Consider the following 9,302-nt stretch of genomic DNA (forward strand, 5'->3'; position numbering starts at 1 on the left):
TGCCTATCAAATCTTCTGGCTGTGAAGTAGCCATCCCAACCACTTGCATCAAAGTCACTTCTGAGCAAAGTCTATTCCAGTTGAGTTCAAATATCATTTTCTTCCCTGTAGCTGCTGCATTCCTTGTGGTCTCTTCACAGTTGGCTTCATTTCTGATCTGTATGTAATATGGTTATTGATAAAAAGGATCAATCAGGAAACATAAGGTCCAGATCTCATGTGGTCATATGCAATTGTAAACTGAATCGACATGAAAGAAAGGTATTTGCCATCTGATGACATGAAAGAAAGGTATTCTGTGTTCATATCAAATTGTGGCCACATTCATCTTATCATCTTTGCTGGAAAATCACACTCAGACCAAAGGTGAAAAAAAACAGTTTGATGTATTGAAAACTATATACTGCAATTTAACTTGTGCCAGAGGATTCTGAATTCAACTGGTGTGCCGCATATTTTATTTCAGGTTCGCTGAAATGCTACAAGCTGGTACAATGCCATCAATGAATGAAAGAATAAAGGATTGAGCAGTTTTGCAGTGACATGTGAAGAATTATCCACAAAGCTACAAAATCCTGCAGCTATAATTTGTGGATGGAAAGAAAATTAAGATCATTGCTCTATCACACTTGTACTTGTATGGAGTAGCTGTACATGTTATCAACTTTATTCCATCCTCGGACGTTCTTCCACTCTGTCAAGAAATTAAAGGCCAGCCTTACCTAATTAACAAAGTCTTGTTAAACAAATCTATTCTTGGAGGGGACCAGGCACCCAAACATCCATCTCATCAAAAGTATCCCAATGATGAGAGCCCTGTACAATAATACATGCCTAGAATACAATAGGTACATCACCAACAACCCCTCTAGCTATCAGCCTCCTTCCCAATCATAAGCTCACATTTCTTATAAGTTCCTCGCTCCCCTTTATTTGGGTCCTACTGTATGATTTAGCCATTAAGTAGATCCCAAGCATAGTGCAATGATTCTTGCATTGGTAGCTAGGATCAGATACATGCATGGCATATATCACATCCTCCCATTTTATAAATCCTAAAGGGAATGACCATTGTGTGTGCTACTAGTACCATCTATCCATCTGATCAATGATTTGCTCAAGAAAAAGAAAAGTGTGGGTAGTGTTGTGAATTAGAGCAGGACCTAGCCTAGCTAGCTGCTCCACCAAATTGTGCAACCAAAGTTAATGATTTGTTGTACCATAACCTAGCTTGTCACACAAGAGTAGAACAATGATAAGTTGATAGGTGGTGCAAGGAATTGGATGGGATCAAGGTGGCAAAGATCCAGCCAGCTGCCAATGCATGGATGGCTGCTGTGACAAGTGTGCCAAAGGCAGGGCATCAATGTGGGCAGTTTGAAAAGGGGAGGGAAAGTTGGTAATAAAGAAGAGGAAGGTGCAGTGCAAGGGAGAAAAGGTTATTTGATCCCATAGATTAATTTGCTTATGCAGATCAAATAGGGTGTGAAAAGGTGTGCTGTTCATCTACAAAGCGCGTGAGGATCAGGTATGGCCCATCACCGCCAACAAAAAGAGCCCAGGGAAGGTCATATAATACTTGGCAGGTAGAGACGTCGAGGGAGAATCCCAGGGATGAACTTATGCACAAAGTAGGATTATATTAGTAATTTTGCATTTTTTTTCCATAACCATTACGAACAAGGGCTCAAACCTGATCACGTTCTCTTCTCTTTTTTTTTTGAAGTTAACTCCATGATCTTCTTAGTTCTAGATGTGGAACAAATTTCAGTATGTGCACAGCTCAGTAGTCAAGATTTTGTGTTCAGAAAGTCAGCGAACAGGCTAGCTAGATTTGTTTTGCCAGTCTGAAGTTTCGGCTACGGGGAGCTAAAACAGCGATGCAGCAAAGTCGGTCTGACAAACATGTGTATTCGTTTTCCAACATGTCAGGTGTGAACAGCTGAGCAAACCCCGTGTGTCTTTTATCTTTTGATCTGTTTCTCTCCCGTGTCAGATCGAGCACATGACATGCCTTTGACAAATGCCTGAACTGTCAGTACAGTACATGTGTCGTGCTAACCGCCAGCATCCAAATAAAATATTTCTTGGATTTTACCAGGGGCTGCCCATCTGACGACGAGTACGGCTGCTTAAAGCAATTCCAATAGATGGATCTTCCCTTTCCCCTTTCTATTTTTTTCTCAATATAAGGGATTGATGTTGAAAAAATCTACTTCCGCAGATTGATTTTCTATCTCTCTTTCCCCTTTATTTTTTCTCAATCCCCAATAATTTCTCTCCAATATCTAATAGAAAGGGGAGACATCGCATCTCCCTTTCCATATAGAAAGAGGGAAAATCAATCTGCTGGAGCACTTCTTTCATATATGTTGAAATTGGGAAAGGGGATTTTCCCATATGGTGAGAAAGGGGAAAGATGAAGATCAAACTATTGGAGTTGCTCTTACATTGTCTGCGGCCTGCGTATTATCTTTAGTTTGTACATTTAGAATGTCGAATGATTATTTATTTTTCGAATTGTATATATATCTTTAGTTAATTTATTGGAAAATGTTTATTTTACTCCTCCCACCAATTCACATTGTCCACTTAACCCCCTGAGCAAAATTTAGACTCTATGTAACCCCCCTACAATTCTAGTTAGTCCAATCTACCCCTAATAATATCTCTTTTTTATTTCATCCCGTACAATGAATTTTAAGTTCGAATTTTGTAAGGTGATGGAGAACATGATGCCATTTGTTCAAAAATACGCTAATTTTTTTTATTTTCATAGCTTGGAAACATTTGACATGAGATTTATCATAGAGAAACTATTCCACATGAAAATTAGTCATGAAAAAAATCATAACGTATTTTCTAGCATATGGCATCATATTAATTATAAGTTACATTGCAATATTTGAAGTTAAAATTCCACTTATACGCGGAGGAATAAAAAAAGAGAAATCTTAGTGCGGTAGATTGGACCAACTAAAATATATTAGGAAAGTAAATTGAGCCTAAAATTTTGTTTAGGGGGTTAAGTGGATAAAGTGGATTGGTGAGGAGAGTAAAATGAACTTTTCCTAATTTATTGATGAATAGACACAACATGTACAAACACTGTGTTTTTATTTGGAAACGTAGAAACAAACTTTCAATTATTGATAAATTGACTTAGGGGTATTTGCATCAGAAAATTTGCTATCATGGCCATCATCGGTGAAGAGGAGGATACACATACTTTCCTGGTCATTTTCTGGTGGTGATGATAGCGGATCTTCTAATGTTGGTCCTTTAACCGTCTTGTTTTAGTGTTACTTTTGTGGAGTCTCTTTTTGATAATGAGGTTTCATGTTCATCACGCCATTATTTGGGTAGAGTTGATGGTGATGTTCTTTAGAATAACGGGCATTTGGTTCTCTCCTCGCCTCACTAGTGTTCCACTTGGAACTAGTGAAGGCCTTCATGAAGGTTGTGGTTGCGTTGACAGATGGTAGCATAGAAGCAGATTTGGATCAGGCTTTGGGTGTGGCCTCATCAATGTTTCTCCAATGGTTCTTTGGATCCGTTCTATTAGATGGACTACTGTTGCGATCTTCAGTTACCATTGTGGCATTAGAATTTGTCGACATCTTGATTGGTTATCTATTCGTCCTCTCTTCTATTAGCAATATGATCAGTGGTTATTGAGACACCACAAAGTGGCCAAGATTATGGCAGATGCAATGGAGAAGATCGAAGCTTTAATTTGTCCATTATATTATGCTTTTTTCCTTTTCCTTTCTTTTTTCCGTGGTCTATGATATGTACTGGTTCATGCTTCCCTCAATATAAATAAAGTATAAAATGTCTCAGGGTGTATTTTGTCAAAAAAAGGTTCGTTTTAACACATATCTTGCTGGACTGTTATATCAGAGTGTTTCCAATAGTACAACCACCACATGGCGTATCTTTATTTCTCGCAAAATAAATAATATAAGGATAACAAATTTAAAATCATTAGTTTTTTTTGACCGAAAGATTGTGGGGGGGTTTCCCCACAGCAAAGAATTGCATTAAAAAAAGAATTATGTGCAGGGGAAGAAACTTACAAAAGGGAGGGGAAAGAATTTACAAAGCAGACTCAAGCCATTGTCTAACTAAATGTTGTGACTCTTCTCTAAACCTATTGAGTTAAAGAAGAAGCTACTGCCTAAACCTCACGGCCCAAGTTTGAACTGAGACACTATCTCCATCAAAAATTATCCCATTCGTGTGATTCCACAACTCCCAAGCTGCAATGATGAAAACTTCCATGAAGAAAGGCAAATGCATCTGTGGCTGCGTGGTTGCCAGCCTGTCATGAATGTCATCGCTGTTTGTCCAATTGAAACCAATTCGCTGCCAACAAGATTGGGCAAAACCACAGCCAAAAAATAGATGTTAGATATCCTCTTCAACTTGTTGGCCACAAAGAACACAGAGTGTGTTGTGAGCAGCATTAAGATGACGTCATTGAAGCATTGATTTGATATTTAGCCTGTCTATGAACATAAGCCAAGCAAAAAAATTTAATCTTGGAGAGCACTTTGATTTCCAAATCCACTCGAAAGTTGGCGCGGGAGTTAAGCGACTAAAAGCAAGGTCGTATAGCTTCTTAGAGGAGTATTTAACAGAGTTCCCAAACAGAGTCCAGGAATCTGCAGCACCCGTGGACAGTTCAGTCTGTTGAACTTGCTGCTGTAGCATCATGAATTCCAACATTGCTTCCTCTGATAAAGGCAGTTGGAAGACTTCATCTAAAAACCCAGTTTCAACCATTTTCTTAACTGAAGCGTCTGCATTGAGTGTGAAAGAAAACAACCTCGGGAACTTCATAGCTAAGATGTCCTGGGACCAAGTATCTCCCCAAAAAAGAACCGTTGAGCCATCTCCAAGTGCGCATGTAGCTATGTTTCTGTAAATTGGGTTAAGCCTCAGTATATCTTTCCACCAAAATGATCCAACTTTCCTTGAGCCATGAGGAACTTTATTGGTGTAGTATTTTGCCCAAATGAGATGAACCCAGGGTATGTTGTGATGATTGTAAAACTTATGGAGCTGCTTGAGTAGCAAAGCATCATTTTGTAAACGCAAATTGATCACACCCAGCCCTCCCTTGTGTTTCGGCTTCTGAACCATTGGCCAAGCAGCTAAATTACCTTCTTTTTTATTAGGATCATTGCCTCTCCAAAGACATTGTTTTCTCATTCTATCAATATTCTCAATCACCCCTACTGGCAACTTAATTGTACACATAGCATAGGTTGTTATAGGTGTAATAGCAGTGTTGACCATCTCCAACCTTCCTAAGTAAGAAAGGAAATTAGAACAAGAAGAAAGTTTTTTCTCAATCTTGTCCATCATGGGCAAAAGATCAACAAACTTTGGCTTGGTTGTTCCCATTGGCAAGCCCAAATAGGTGAATGGCAAGGTACCCACTTGGCATCCCAAAACTGCAGACAGCTGTTGCATCTTGTCATCAGGGACATTGATGGGTAGAATCATTGACTTATGAAAATTCACTTGAAGACCAGTGGATGTGGCAAATTGGCCCAACAAATTCTTAAGGTGCAGTAGCTCTATAGCATCAGCCTTCATGATAAGAAGTGTGTCGTCTACATACTGGATGACAGGAAAATCAGTTGCAAGTTGAGGAGCAGGCATTGGCAAAGAACCATTGGAAAAGGCATCATTGACAATGTATTGTAGAAGCTCTGCAGCCAGCACAAATAAAAGCGGAGAGAGGGGATTTCCTTGTCTAACCCCCCCTTTTACATTTGAATTGCTTGCCAGGTACTCCATTCAAAAGAACCGAAGAAGTACCAGATGAAAGAATCATAGTAATCCATTGTAACCACTTGTCAGGAAAGTCCATATGCCTCATAACTCCCAAAATTATTGTGTGCTCCACAGTGTCAAATTCCTTGGCAAAATCTAGTTTCACTATAACAATTTCTTTCTTACTTTGTTGACATTGGTGAATGTACTCAAAACACCAAGCCAAACAATCCTGAATAGTTCTATTCTTAATGAACCCATACTGATTTTGATGTAGGAATTTCAATATTATTGCTTGCAACCTCTCAGCTAGGAGCTTGGTTAACAACTTGATGCTACTGTTAAGTAATGAGATCGGCCTAAAATCATTGACAGTCTTAGGAGCACCATTTTTTGGAACCAAGGTGATAAAGGAGCTGTTTATGCTCTCCAAATTCAATTCACAGTTGAAAAAATCAGTGCTTAATCTATAAAAATCCTCCTTAATTAGGGGCCAACATTTTTTATGAACATACCATTGAACCCATCTGGCCCTGGTGCTTTATCCAAAGACGGAGAATTATTGACCTTATCAATTTTGGCTGCGGAGAAGGGGGCAATCAGACTATTGAAGTCCAAATTTAAATGAATCAAGCTTGAGAGATCAAAGCTCATGGCAGGGGAAGAGGTTATGCCCATTCTATTTCTATAAGCTGTCCATAACAAAGCTACCTTACCATCATGATCAGAAATTACTTGCCCTTGATCATTTTTCAGCTGAGTGATTGTGTTTCTTCGAAAGGATACTGTGGCCATGGCATGCAAGAACTTGGTGCACTCATCACCAAGTTTAATCCTTTAACTGTGTGCCTCTTCCTCCAATATTCAGTTTTGAACTTAAGCAGTGTTTGCAGGTGTTCCTTGATCAAGGACCTGAAATTCCTCTCCAAAGTCTGAAGAACTCGATGGTCTTCTAAATCATCAAGGAAAAAGATCACCTTATTATAGTTATCAATGAGCCTGGAGAGGTTTGACAACTTTCTGCTCCAAACTTTCAGTTCATACCGTACATTCTTTATCTTTCTTGGCACAATAGATGCCGAGTCTCGTTGATTTCTTACTGCAAACGCCAGACCTCGCTGCATTGCCTCAAGGAAGCCAGGGTGATTTGGCCAAAAGTTTTCAAATCTGAATAAATTTGATTTTGGTACTCTGGTGCCTATCATAACTTTGCACGGGATATGATCGGAGGTAATTTTTGCTAGTGGAAGGACCAAGGTATTGGGATAATCCACAGTCCAATTCACTGATGTAAAAAACCAATCTAGCTGTTCAAGCAGGGGATCATTTTGCATGTTGCTCCAAGTGTAAGCTCTTCCCTTGAGTTGAAGTTCAATTAGACCAAGATACCCAATCAGATCATTAAAGACTAGGGTATCCTGAACATTACCTCCTTGCTTATTACAATTTTCCAAAGACCGATAGAAGTTGAAGTCACCAAGGATGATCCAATTATCTTCATCATTAATCACCAAGTTTCTTAACCATTCAACAAAGGAGGATCTTGCAGGTTCTTGACATGGGCCATAAACAGAGACCAGGTTCCAGCTATCTCCATTATGCACTGAAGTGAAATTTAAAAAGACTGCAAACGGATGAATATCCATGACTTGGCCTGAGAAATGAGATGAATTCCACAATACCAGAATCCCTCCTGAAGCACCTACTGATGGCGCATAGACAAAATTATCGAACCTCCTAGGGGCAAATTTTGTTATGAAAGCCGAATCAAAAGACTCCTTTTTAGTTTCTTGCAGACAAATAATGGAACAAGAGCTCTCCTCAATTTTATTCCTTACCGCATCCCATTTGCTAGAATCATTTAAGCCTCTGATGTTCCAACACAGAATATTCCAATTCCTATTATTCATGATAAAAACTAGCAGAGGTGGGAGACTATGATCATGCATAGCAAGACCAAAAAGCAAACGGTCTGGAGTAAGGACCAGACTAGCATCCAGAAACAGAATTGGAAAGACATAGTCTTCAACATAATCCAAACCACAGAGTTAAGGTTCACAAGCCAGAAAGAAACTAGTTCACAAAAGCAGCATTTAGGCCACCCAAACCCAATTACAGATAAATAATTAAGCATTTGCATCATTGGACATGCTGTTGCATGGCTTCTTCAAAAGAGAAGCCTCGGAGACCTCGCTAGAATGGACCCCGCATTCAATGCCCCAGCCTTGCAGGACTTCAACCGGTATAGGACCTGGAACAATGTCTCCCACACCACCTTCTGGAACTGCAACACTTGAGATAGCATCAGACACCAACTTCCTCTTCCTTCTCTGGCTAGTTGGCAGTTGACAGTTCTTAAAATCCCTAGAGTATTTGTTAGCACGAGAGTTGCACCTCACTTGGCTGCTTACAACAGGCATTGCCACACTTTTGGCTGAAGTTACTGTTGGGAGGCTGACAACATTGCTAGGAGGCCTAGGAGGGAGACCAGCATGCTTTGAGCTAGCAACATCATCAAAAGCTGAAAGAAGATTCTTTTTTGCCATTATAATTTCATCAGAGTGTTTTGGCACAGCTTCTTGTCCAGTCAGGGAAACCTGGTCAATAAGCACTGGATCCCTGTCCATCTCTGAGGTATCCTCATCATGTCCCTCAGAAACTTGCTGATCACTATATGCCCAAATTCTTAAGAGCACAGCATTCAAAGTTGGCTGAAAAGGAACAATAGCTAGGGGATTTGGCTCAGCTAAAATAAGGGGTTTAGGCTGCACTTGCTGCATAAATCTGTTACTTAGAAAAGCATTAGCCAAAATCAGAGATGAAGGCTCAACAAGGAATCTAAAAGCCCTCACTTCCACCTCCTGAAAAATCTGAGAAGGTTGCACAGGCAACACAAAGGTTGCTTCACTGGAGGAGGATGAAAAATCCTGCACATTGAGCACATAGTCAGCACCACTCGCCCTCATGTAAGATGCTGTTGACCCAGACTGATCCAAAGAAAAAGATTCTTGCTGGTCAACATGTACAACAGTTACTTCCTCCATAAGCTGATCCAGATTGTCATTATTCCCCTCTGCCATCCATGGTGCCCATTCATCTTGCTCTGCTGTTGCATTGGCATCACCATCTTCATTGACAGCCAAGTCATGTACCAATTGCTGAGCTTGGTTATTGTCAATGCCAAAGTCATTTTGAACATGTTGTGCAGCCCCAGCAACATCATGGTGCCAATGTTGGTCCACATTCACATTAACATCACCGACATTATGAAGAGGGCGTGGATTGCCATTGGCTGGAACAGGGTCCTCTTCTGCTGGAAAGGCATCTGAAAATGACCATCAAGTATAAACACTGGTACTGACCAAGATCGCCCAGCACCTCCAAGAGTGGTGCCCTGAGAGACAATTAATGATCTGGGCACTCTTTCAGGTGTCAACACTAGACATTGAGTAAGTACTCACGATTTGTTAGGACCTTCATACCAGTGCAGCAACCGACCAAATGGAGCAACAACA

The sequence above is a fragment of the Panicum virgatum genome, chromosome 8K, assembly GCF_016808335.1.
Source record: "Panicum virgatum strain AP13 chromosome 8K, P.virgatum_v5, whole genome shotgun sequence".
NCBI lineage: Eukaryota > Viridiplantae > Streptophyta > Magnoliopsida > Poales > Poaceae > Panicum > Panicum virgatum.